This window comes from Haliotis asinina, chromosome 7 (genome assembly GCF_037392515.1).
Source record: "Haliotis asinina isolate JCU_RB_2024 chromosome 7, JCU_Hal_asi_v2, whole genome shotgun sequence".
NCBI lineage: Eukaryota > Metazoa > Mollusca > Gastropoda > Lepetellida > Haliotidae > Haliotis > Haliotis asinina.
Window position 1 is genome coordinate 1,057,612 of NC_090286.1, and position 12,392 is coordinate 1,070,003.

Sequence of the window (12,392 nt, forward strand, 5' to 3'; positions counted from 1 at the left end):
ACTTTGCCTTGTGTTTATCTTTTCGTGCGCGTGCTTTCTGCACACTCGCTCTTCTCCCCGCCCGGAGAGCGGAAGGGGTTCGATCCCCAAAAGACGTTAAACTATGGCATTTGATGATCACTGAATGACGCTCGGCACAAATGGGTACAACAAGAACTGATCAAGACAACAAGAATGTAAATTGAGTTATTCGGACCTTGATAATTTCGATAACGGGCGATGTGATTATCTTATACTTAACTGTTTTGCAAGTCACGCCAAAGACGCGGGCTCAATTCCTATCATAACTACAACATATGGGGGACATTTCTGAGTCCTTCGCGTTGATATTGCTTGAATATTGCTAAATGCGGGAGCAAAACCAAACTCTGTCACTCACTCACTCACTCACTGATATTTCTGTAAGAAACATACTCGGTCGTGTTTTCTTTCAGAGACTCAGTTGTTGATCAGTGTTGTGGTCGCGGGAGGGGCGTACCTGATGTTGATCATCGCTGCGGTTGTTGTGTGTTGGTAAGATGTTTAGACACAACATTTACTTAACCTGATACCTTCACATCATCTGCACAGCAAAACATACCAGTTATCTATGAAACTGGTGATAACTGTACGCAAGTCCCAAAACTACAAAGTGAATTTATACTCTCTGCCTATTAATCGTAGAATATGTTCTTTTTAATGTCTGGCTGGATTTGTCAAAATGGCTAGAGGCTGAGGGGGGTTGTGAAAATTCACCTAGGGCCCATACAGGAAGCAAACGTAGTGTAGGTCCCCACGGTTCCTAGTATGGTGATCTACCTTCAGTTGCTAGCAATGTATAGATTGTTTTGTCTTGTTTGTTATGATTAACATGTTTTAGATTTAATTCCTAGTTTTGAATTGATATCTGTGATATACTAGTGGGTTTACTGTCCTCCGTCAACGAGGTTTTAGGTTCTAACTTTATTTTTCTACAATTTAATCACCCATTGTTTTCGTCACGATGTGGCTGACATATTGTCGATGTGACGCTAAAGTTGATTTTATTAAACGTGTACTTTGTTCTATGATTCTAGGTGCGATAGGAAGAGCAGGACAGGCTCCCATAGTTTCCTACGTTCTTCACAAGGTATAATCCAGATTTGTTCCAGTGATAAACATGTGATTTGAATTCGTATTTTCTTTTATTGAATTCATTCCGCAGCAGTGGAATTAACTATGTGTGTGTGTCCATGTGTGCGTGCGCGTGCCACACGTACGCATGCGCGCGTGTGTGTACATGCATACATCCTGATGTGAAAAGAAACGGAACTGGTTTAACTGATTTGCCAATGTAAACAAACCCTCGCAGGAAGTCTGAGATCCAATGTGAGGACCGAGAACCCTGACACACCTGAAGGCTCCACTGAAGTGGAGGTGGAAAAACTGCATGACAAGATCAGGGAGGTGCTAAGTCAACAGGGCGGTATTCACAAGGAATTCCACGTAAGTGATAGATAATGACTGACGTATAAATTCTTTAATGTGCCCCCCGGGAGGATGCGTAAATCCCAAAGTTTTCAAACTGAGCCTAAAATATCACAAACGTACGACATTTTGTAAACGTAGTGTTTTTGTTTCAAATTTCGGCTTAGTGTTCCTACAGTCGCCAGCAGCTAAGGAGATGGTATAAATCCAGCTAGGGTCAATGCAGGTAGCTAAAGCACCGTAAGTCCTCATGGTCCCTAGTATCATGATCTACCATCAAGAGTTGGCGATCTACGGCCTGTCTAATGTTGTGTTGTTTTCGAAATCAAATTGACTGGCTCAACTTAATGTGTCAGTGATGTTACCGCGTGACAAATGATGGGCTAAAATGTACGGTAAGAATGGATTTTGTTTTAAAAAAAGTGTCAGCTTGAATCCAATTTCAACTTTTGCACTATTCATTGTTAGAGGAAAATTACCGCAGCAGTTTGGTTACACGTGCAGTTCCTGACACATCTATTGTTCCAGCGACTTTCCGCTGGTGCCAGTCAACCTCAGCACAGAGCCCGACGTAACAGAGGCAAGAACCGCTCCAAGAACCTTTATCCTTGTAAGTGATGCCACAAACACATAGATAAACGCTTTAAACCATCAACTATATATAAGCTCAATCCATTTCGAAAACCCGAAGGTAATGTGACGGCCACAGAAGTAGATTCTGCGTGGTGTAAAGAACAACTTAGCTGCGAAAAACTACACCGGAGACCAGTGAAAATACCAGTGTCCAGACACTCATGTGATCAGTCACAATCAAGTGATCGATCATCTAGAAAGTCAAGCGGGTAATTTTGAAAATACTGTTTACAAGTACAAAAACAATGAGGACATAGATTTGTCTCTCACTACAATGGGGGTCAGTTGTAGTGTTTCTTTACACTATAGTGGGGGATCAACTGTAGTGTTAATCACATTTTATTTTAATATTTCAGATGATTACAACCAAGTCCGGCTGACCAAACTGGGCAGAGATTCCCTCTCCACCTACATCAACGCCAACTACATCAATGTAGGTTGATGATGAGTTTCACAACTAGTCAAATGAGATGACATATGCGGAAACAAAATATTAACTGACAACATTTCAATTTCAGGGATACTTGAAACCTCGAGCATACATTGTGACTCAAGGTATGTGCCACAGTCTTCCGTGAAAAGCTTCCAGATACAAAACACGACAATGAGAAGAGTTAACATAGTGCTGTACAATCGAACCACATTTACTCGGACCCTGTGTATCCGGAAGCCCCGTATTCCGGACGATTTTTTAGGGAAAACGAAACTTAACTTGAGTAATTGTACTCGCTTTGTCGGACCCAGTGCTTGCGGACCAGTCGTGCAGGTCATGCAGGTCTAGCAGCACATATTTACCGAAAGACATATCTACCGCAACTTCACACACCATCATAGAACTGGATCAAAGCTCACTCAGGCCTTCACTCACTCACGCAAAATACATCTGACGTCATTATAAATATTTCCCGTAAATTAGGCATCAACGTAAAACGAAATTTAGTTATATTTATGACCAACTGGTAAAGTTTTTTTCCAGGGCCCAAAAGGACAACTATTGGTGACTTCTGGCGAATGATCTTTGAGAAGGAGATAACTCGAGTGGTCATGCTGACCAACCATGTAGAGAAGGGAGTGGTAAGTCTTCTTGCACTTTAATCAAATTCCAGCTATGTCTGAACTATAGATGTGCGTAAATCAGTCTGATGTATTATTTCACCACTAGGTCAAATGCGACTCCTACTGGCTGGACGGATATAACCTTGATACTGGACATTTCCTGATTTCTGTCACCATGAAGAAGCAGAGATCTCACTGGAACTTCCGGACACTCAAAGCCACGTCGAAAGAGGTACCAGCTTAGATTTAACTTTGTTGTCGCATGTAACGTAAAAAACTAGCGAGTAATCCATGTATTTTGCTTTGTGCAGACTGGCGAAAGTCTTATTGTCCATCACTTCCAGTTTACTGTGTGGTTTGAGGACAGCACGGCTGATGATCTCGCTCTGGCAGAGTTTGTTTTCAGAGTGAGACGGACACCCAACCCTAACAACTCTCCACTGCTGGTTCACTGTAGGTAAGTTGGACACATCCAATGTTACACATTATGTGCACCATCACAGTAGTTGTCATCAACGGGACAGTACTAGAGGACTCTGTGGACTGAGTACCCTGAAGTCCTGTTCTGTTTCTGGCACAATTTCAACCACGCAAATCCAAAACCTCAAGTGACTAGATTCCGCTGAAATGAAATGGAAGGATCTACTTGGTGATGCTAGACGTTCTCAAACACTTCAAAAATAACACAGCTCTTTAGAAAGTGATGAAAGTTGGGATTGCTGTTTCACAGGACAATTTCTATCGCACTCACACTCTCAGAGTCAACGATTGGATCCGTTCAGGCACTGTTCTTACAGTTCTACTCCCATTGGCAACTTCCCCTTCCATGTTGGAATGCTTGTCTCTGATGAAATAGGTGGTCAAGTCAAAGAGATGCTATTATTATTATGTCTTCGTTTGTGTTTGTATGGAAGTGCATGTGACCGCCATTGTCTTGTCCGCATGTAGATAGAGTAATGGTCTAATTCAGTCATTTTCTGTTATCAACAGTGGAGGGATCGGCCGGACAGGGACCTACATTACAGTGGACTATCTGCTGGACCAGGCCTTCACTGACCACAAGGTGGACGTGTTCCAGGTGGTCAATACCATGAGACAACAGCGCCACAGCATGGTACAGAACCAGGTACAATACAGTTTGTGTCTTACAGGTATTTTGGACATGGCGGATATATACTATTGCTAACCAAATGTATGTTCAGTGTGTGATCCCATCTACACGTAAACGGTGTCATGCATGATACATTGACACGATTTGTACTGAAATGATGTACTACTTCTCATGCTGACGCCTATTTTTGGACACGTCACAGAGTCAGTACCTCAGCGTGTACACCACTCTGTATGAAGCCCTCCTGGTCGGGGATACAGCCTTATCCCTGGCAGCATTTAGAGAAAGGGCTCGTCAGGCAGATGGTACATTCACAATGGGAAACATGACTGTTCCTCAGCTGGTACAGGTAAGAGGACTGACATTCTGTATAAACACCACAAAAATAATATCAATAATAAATAAATAATTGACATGATTCATTCTAACAGAGATTAATTCATGCCCCAAACTGAACATTTTAGTAACTTCAGTTACATCCATCATCGGTATAAATGTATTCATTTGATTAATTGATGAATTGACTTTAATATTATGTTTCGATATTCAGAAACTGGCAAGACAGAGAGGAAATGCTGAATTAGGTGAGAATATTGGGCTTGTTACTGTCACGTCATATTGGGGTAAGTCGGCCACGTGTACATGTTTCACTCCCAAATGTGCTTACACTATTTCGATACTTAACTGAAGACGAGGATGAGGACATAAAATCATTATGATTATGATATGACTTGTACTAGGAGCTCCTTGTTGCAGGAGGCAGCTACAGGAGCAGGTTAAGGATGAGGGGCAGAACTGATCTCCTGACAGTCGTGATGCCGGTAAGTCATGCTATGATTCTGATAAATCCCATCACAAATATAACGTTGCAGCTGGACAGAAGGAAACCCAAAACATTCGCACGAACGCACCACTTGAACACTGTGGCTAGCGATTCGTGAAAAACGTGCAACACGCACAGACGCCTGCATCGGTGTACACGGACACTGAGCAGAGACAGTTTTAGATATGTTTTCGTTGGGGCAGCCACGCTATCGGTGACTGTCTCAGTCAGTGCCGAATCAGGGCACAATCGCCAAGAAGTCAAATTCGGACTTCAATTTAAACCACATGGTGGTTCAGTGGCCACATGAGGGCCGTTGTCTGTATCGTGTCGTATGTTGTGTCAAATCAGGACATGTTGGGGGATATAGTCACTTTGGAATATTTCGTCGATTCAAAGGTATGCAAGTAAAACTACTTGAGCTTTGAAATTGTTGAGTTATTTTTAAGTCTTCCACTGCTGCTCAACAGCAGCTATAAACGACATTAGTCTCACTGTCAACATGCAATGAAGTACGACGTTAAAATCACGCACTCACTTAATCGTCTATACCCGATATATGTATGTTCCAAACGGACAGAGGTGGATGCACATAACAGTAATTATTATGTTTCCAAACATGAATGTTTTCAGTCCCGACTGTCTGTGAGAGGATACCTTGTAACCCAGGCTCCCTGCATGACCACGGCATCTTCCTTCTGGGAACTCACAAACAAACACGAGTCGTTTACAATCATAGTCCTTCCCAAGTCATTACACGTAAGAAACAATTACCCATCTTTGGCATAAGCCTTACGTTGTATGTGTACCTCACTAAGTTTAGTGACACCTTCAGGACAATGATTACAAACTTGGGTTGCTTTCGCACAAAGAGTTTCGTACGAACGATGTGTTTCCTAATCGAACGACCCGAGCGTCTGTCGCGAGCATACTCTCTAGTCCCAAGAGGACCTTCCTACAAAATAGAGGAGGGAGACTGTGAGTGTGGCGCAAGCTTATCATTTGACGCAGTGTTTACAACAACATGGATCAGCAGGTCAAAAATATTCGTCCTTATTTACCGACTTACTTACACAAATGGACAAATTCGTAATCAACGAAGCTTTTGTTTTGATTTTATTTTATTGACTTAATTAACAGATGGTCGAAAATGAGTTTTGCACACCCGTACGGGTTTTATTCGGACATTATGTCCATGCCTAGACCACTGCCACTAGCAAAAGTACAGAACACGTCACAATTTAATTATGGACTCACAAAAGTCCAGAAACTCTCAGCACTGTGGCCACTCTCTCACAAGGGATTTCGCAAAATTAAACAGGCAGCTGTTATGTATATGTGCTAAGGATGAAAAAATGAAAAATTCTTTTTTAGAAAACTCCAAATGGGCGAACAGTGGCCAATGAGTAGGCCCATGGGCGAAAGTGTTTAATTTCATCCAGAATAAATGTTTTGGGGGTTGTAAATGAATGAAAAAATGTTAATAAGTATCATGACACAAATTTCAGCTTGTTGTGACTTGACTCTACTAACTGACAGCGATTTTAAAAAATCTCGCCCATGGGTGAAAAACATATTGGCCCATGGACGAGAATAATTAATTTCATTGAAACTACATGTTTTTTTCCAGGCTTTGCAGTTTTTCAATAAATGAACGTGTATTTATTAGTGTCTTGACACGAAATTAAGCTTAGTTTGACTTAATTCGGCTAATTAAGAGTGATTTTTCAAAAAAGTCTCGCCCATGGGCGAAAACCATTTGGCCCATGGGTGAGAATATTTACTTTTACTCAAAGTACACCTTTTCCCATGTTTTGGAGGTTGTGAATGACTGAAAGTATGTTCATAAGTATCATGTCACAAAATTCAACTCATTTTGAATTAATTCCGTTAATTTAGAGCTATTTAACAAAATCTCACCCATGGGCGAGAATATTTCCTTTTACCCCAAACACATCTTTTCCAATATTTGGAGGATGTAAATGAATGAAAGTACATTTATGAGTATCATGACAGAAATTTCAACTCATTTTGACTTATTTCCTCTAAATGAGAGAAATTTTGAAAACTCTCGCCCATGGGAGAAAGACAGTTTGGCTCATGGGCGAGAATATTTGCCTTCACTCAAAATACATCTTTTCCTGTGGCTTGGAGGTGTAAATGAATTAGGATATATTTATGAGTATCATGGCACAAAATCCAACTCATTATGAATTAATTCTGCTAATTGAGACCGATTTTCAAAAACATATCGCCCATGGGCGAAAAACATTGGGCCCATGAGCGAGAATCTTTCCTTTTCACTCCAAATACATCTTTTCTAATGTTTTGGAGGATGTAAATGAATGAAAGTGCCATTATGAGTATCATGACACAAAATTCAACTGATTTTGACTTAATTTTGCGAGTTCAGGAAGATTTTTAAAAATATGCCAGAATAATTACTTTTACTCAAAATACATCGTTTCCTGTGTTTTGGAGGTTGTAAATGAATGAGGATACATTTGTAAGTATCATGGCACAAAATTCAACTCATTTTGACTTAATTCTGCTAATTTGTAACAAGTACAAGAATCTGGACTTCCACTTAAATTTTCATAGTTTTTTTATTGTCTTGGGGGTTGTAAATATATGAATGAAAGTGTGTTTATAAATATCATGACCAAAAAAAATGAAATCATTCCGGTCTTAATTCGACTAATCTCGCTCGTGGACGACAATATTTTCGTTTGCTTGTTTTCTTTATTTTGCAAACTTGTGGTTTAAAAATAGATGAAATTCTAATGACAATTCAGTTTAATTTCGTGAGTTTAGTTTTATGCAATATCCCAGGAAGTAGTATAGGGAATGACAGTTCTAAAACACTTTCAAGAAAAGTCTCTACAAAGCCTTATTTACTAAATAAGGCTTTGGTTGGGCCCTTAGATCTTGCTACTATTACCCCTACTACAAAAAGGTTGGGTGTCTATGAAATAGTTTACCGTGTATTGGTTGGAGGTAACACTGTGCCGTACGGTACGATCAATAATTCTTCTCTTACAAACCCCCTACCCGGCCCATCCCTCAAGTAGTACAAGTTAGGTTCGTCGGCTTTCATATCCACTTTATCTATGTTGTAAGTTTTGACTGACCATATAGGATCGGTGGCTCGCTTACGGCTATCGCCCTCGTGTTCCCCCGGCTGGTATAGATACCTCACTTTGGCGGCCTATGTCATGTTTATATCGATGAAACAGTTTAACGTGAACCGCCTACGATCTCTTTGGTGTTCATAATAAAGGCTTGCTGGGCTTTTTGTATCCCCTGTTCTATGTACTTTTTTTTCTCGTCCTCGCTGATAGCAGACTTACGAGACTTGGATCGAATATCTTGTTTCATTCCGTTATATTTTTTGAGTTCAGAGAGGATTGAACGAAACTCCTCTTCTGAGATCTTACTGTCAGAGAGTGCCGTGGAAATTCGCTCACTCACTGTGTTCAGCTTTGCTTCGGCCAGAACCCTGATCTCGTCGTGTTTCAATGCCTTACGATTAAGTCTGCGTGATACTAACTTAAGCGCCAACCCTGCCAACCCTGCCACCCCAGCTGTTATTTCAATACCTAGCACTATAGGTGCAGCCACGATTGTAGCTAACAACCCAACGCCTGCCGCCCCTAGTCCCATGCTGGTTGCCATAAGGGTAGTGTCAGCCCCGTCCACGATATTGAAAGCTCTATTGTACTTCTTACATAGTGCTTTCCGCGTGTCACGGTCTTGTTCTAGTTGACGTTTCACATCACATAACTGCCTCAAGCGGAACCCATCTACGGTTTCCAACGTCTTCGCTACTTCCTCTACGACTGGGTACAGACCCATCCTATAATATATATTATGAAAGATATTTTAATTGGGTTTCAGTTAATAGTTCACGAATGAATTTGAAGCCTACAAGTTCTAGATTACCCAGGGTAATAGGTGAGAGGCTAATAGACTTTCCTGTTGTAATAAAAACCCCACTGAGGTTTATTAAGCGGTTTATAGGACCCGTGGAGGTATCCTGTTGTATAACAATACGACAATATTGGTCTTGGTGTTCGTCAAACCAGTGTATTGACACCCCGGGTAAAAATTGGTGTACTCTTGAGGTGTTTTCATAAAAGAAGACTTCTATGATGAGTGTGTAGGGGGAGATTATTTTATCAAGATCCCACTGGGGGATAAACTTACTGTTAAATGTTAATTTATTTTTTATTCCAGAACTTAACCTATTTTTCCCTTTACGAAGACTTATCAAGGATGTTGCTTTATCCTCAAAAATGAAATCCCCGGGCCAGATACCGTTATTCCTAATATTAGAGATGGCCCCCCACTCGTCTTTTAATGTGATATAAGGTGAGGTGAGTGTTAAGTTGATCAGCCATTTGGGCTCTTTAAAATCTGATAACGACATCCGTCTGTACACGTTGTCTTTGAATTGCAGGATGTATAATTCATCTTCCTCACCAGGCTGATCGAATCCCTCCGTATCTCCTAAGTCGTTAAGTGTAGTGTTGGGATGATGACTGGTCATTATTATACTATTACGATATAATTTCCAACTGGTTTTCTGATAATAATTCAGGGGTGAACTTCATACCCATGAAGTGTATGTTGTCAGGCAGGAAGATATTGGTTAGTGATATCTTGTTTTCCACGATCACGTTGACCCCCTGCAGACTGGTGTTGGAGCCGACACCCACCCGCACGTAAACGTTGCAAACTTGATACTGGTGTCGTTTCACCCACCCGAGTTTGATCCCCTTCACGATCTCGATATTATTCCCCGATGGTTCCCCTAGGTAGACTTTGATGACCAGTGTTGAGTTTGCCGGTAGATCCTCTAGTATAGTGACCACGCCTTCGAATTCAGACACCAACTGCAATTTCACGTTTTGTATGGCTGGTTTACTTGATAGCATGTGGGCTGCTATAGTGTTGACTGGGCTGACGACTACGCTACGTCTCTGAGTTGGGACATAAGCCACTAGCAGGGTTCCATTGTTCACGACTTTGTTTAGGTGGTTGTCTTTGTTATCAGTAAACACGAAGGGAGAGACGAGTCTAATATTGAGAAACCAGTCGTTATCGGGTAACAACACCCACTTGTCATCTTCGGTGAAGACAAGCATATATGGTTTGTTTCGGGCAACGGTAGTGCTCTCAACATCGTCTAAGTCGAACAGTTTACCACCGAACGATGGGTATATTATCCAATTATTATCACCGGTGTTGACAAGGGTGTACTTAGTGTTGACTGTTGCTCTTGTGGTATCTACTATATCACTTAGGGTTCCACCGGAGGGGATTTCAACGCGTTTGTAAATGTTGTTTTTCAGTTGCAAGGCGTACGATTTACCATCTACTCCGGGAGCGTCGAAACCGCGCGTGTCTCCAAGGTCGGAGAGCCCGATATTGACGCATTTTTTCACTCCGGGCCCTTGTGCGCTGGTCATTTTACATGAAGCGTTAAGCTGAGGTATCCTATATTTACAGGATTATGATTTATATCTAACACCGATATTGTCAGCTCATGTATGTTGCCCTGGATTAATCTCTTATACTGCCGTGGTGAAAACGACTCGGTTCTACCGTCGTTGTATTTCTCAGTTTTCACCGGCACTGCTCTCAGTATAGTGGAAGGGTGACCTCCTTGAATGTTGTACGTTGTGCTCACCTGACCGAGATGAATGTACAGCTCTCGGTACGGTACTAGGTCGGGTAACTTCGTGCCTGTGACGGTTGTTGTTGGTTTTATCTCGTCAGGAGACATACCGAGTATCCTCGCTAATGGTCGGCCTAGCCTCAAGGGGTTTCTTCCGTTGTTGATTAACACCACTGTACCGTTTGAGTCGTTCATCTTGAGTTCGGCTCCCAGGGGTTTGAAGACCTCGTCGTTTAGAGAGCACACGCTGTAGTAGCCGTCAGTTATCTGACTGCGAGTTCCACTGACGAACAGCTTATTGTTGCTGATATTAATATTAGTCCATTGCGGTAGGTAGGTGATATCGCAGAGTGCGACTTCGAGTTGACCTGACGTGTTATCGATCGCGTGCGTCAGCTGAACGGCCTCACCGCTCGTTATTCCTGGAAGTGTTATGTACATATTATAATATATAATTTATATATTATAATATGGATTTAGCACACTTGAAAATCGTGGTGAATGCAGATGGTACGGGGTTTAAAACAACCTTTATTAATATCTTTGAAAACTATATCGTGTCCGTTAATAACGCGCAGGCGGTGGTAAACTGGAATCAAAACCCAATGCAGTTTTGGCAGAACCAACTCAACTTTGCTGTGTGGTGTGCGACGACAGGGTCGGGTGTGACACCAGACTACGGTATAGACGAACTGAGTAAGGCGGTTATTTTGTTTCATATTTATTATCAAACGAGACGAATATTGAAGGAAATAAGTGCTCCTCTTCCCCAAGATAAAGCGTGGAGTATGACGAATAACCCCTATGATAGACGCGCTTATGAACGTGTTTGTGGGGAGTTTGAGATTCCAACGAATAAAGACTTTCGCCTTCCTGGTGTGAACCATGGTCTCGGTATAGTTCTCATGTACTTCTACAGGTCCGGAACATATTATGCCGGTTCTAAAGATGGTTCATACAACCCAAACCGTCATACATTTACAGGCCCCACAACGAATGAAAAGATCCATGTCAGCTGTATAAAGCAAACCAATCCTGATGCAGCCACAGCCTGGACTAAAATGATCTCAAAAACATCGAAAGAATTCACTCGTGCTGGTACAATACGCTTGAACGACTCGATTCGAACGTACGTGTGGGCGCTGTTGGGTGCGCAGTCGATGACGCGTTCCAACATCCTCGGTAAGGGAACTGCTTACGACGCTCAGACACAATTCGTTTCCAACGTTGAGGATGCTATCAATTCTCCAGTTGATCTCCCGAGGGCCATCGACCGTTACCAAAACGTATTAGAATACGCCAGATCGAAAGTCAATTACGTGTTCGGCGTGGGGTTGTACATGGCTCCGAGTGATATGCAACTGAGAATAAAAAAAGTGGTGGGTTATAACAACAAAATAGTCATAGCCACGGCAGACCAAAAGTTGGGTATCAACCCCGATATTAACACCCCCTATATCCCACACATCCCACCACGTGAAAAGGGTATAGTGGCGCCACCCCCGGAGTCTAAAGTTCATGTGCCCCCCACACACCCCCATATACATGTGGGGGTACCCCCCTATCAGCAGCATATTGATAATAAAACAGCCCTAGTGGTTGGTGGGGTAACTTAGGGACTGATTTGGTTAAAGATTTCTTAG

General features: G+C 42.0%; 1 pseudogene; it reads left to right on the forward strand.

Moving 5' to 3' along the window:
• Positions 1-12,392, forward strand: part of LOC137291139 (receptor-type tyrosine-protein phosphatase epsilon-like) — a 75,887-nt pseudogene that overhangs the window by 6,546 nt on the left and 56,949 nt on the right.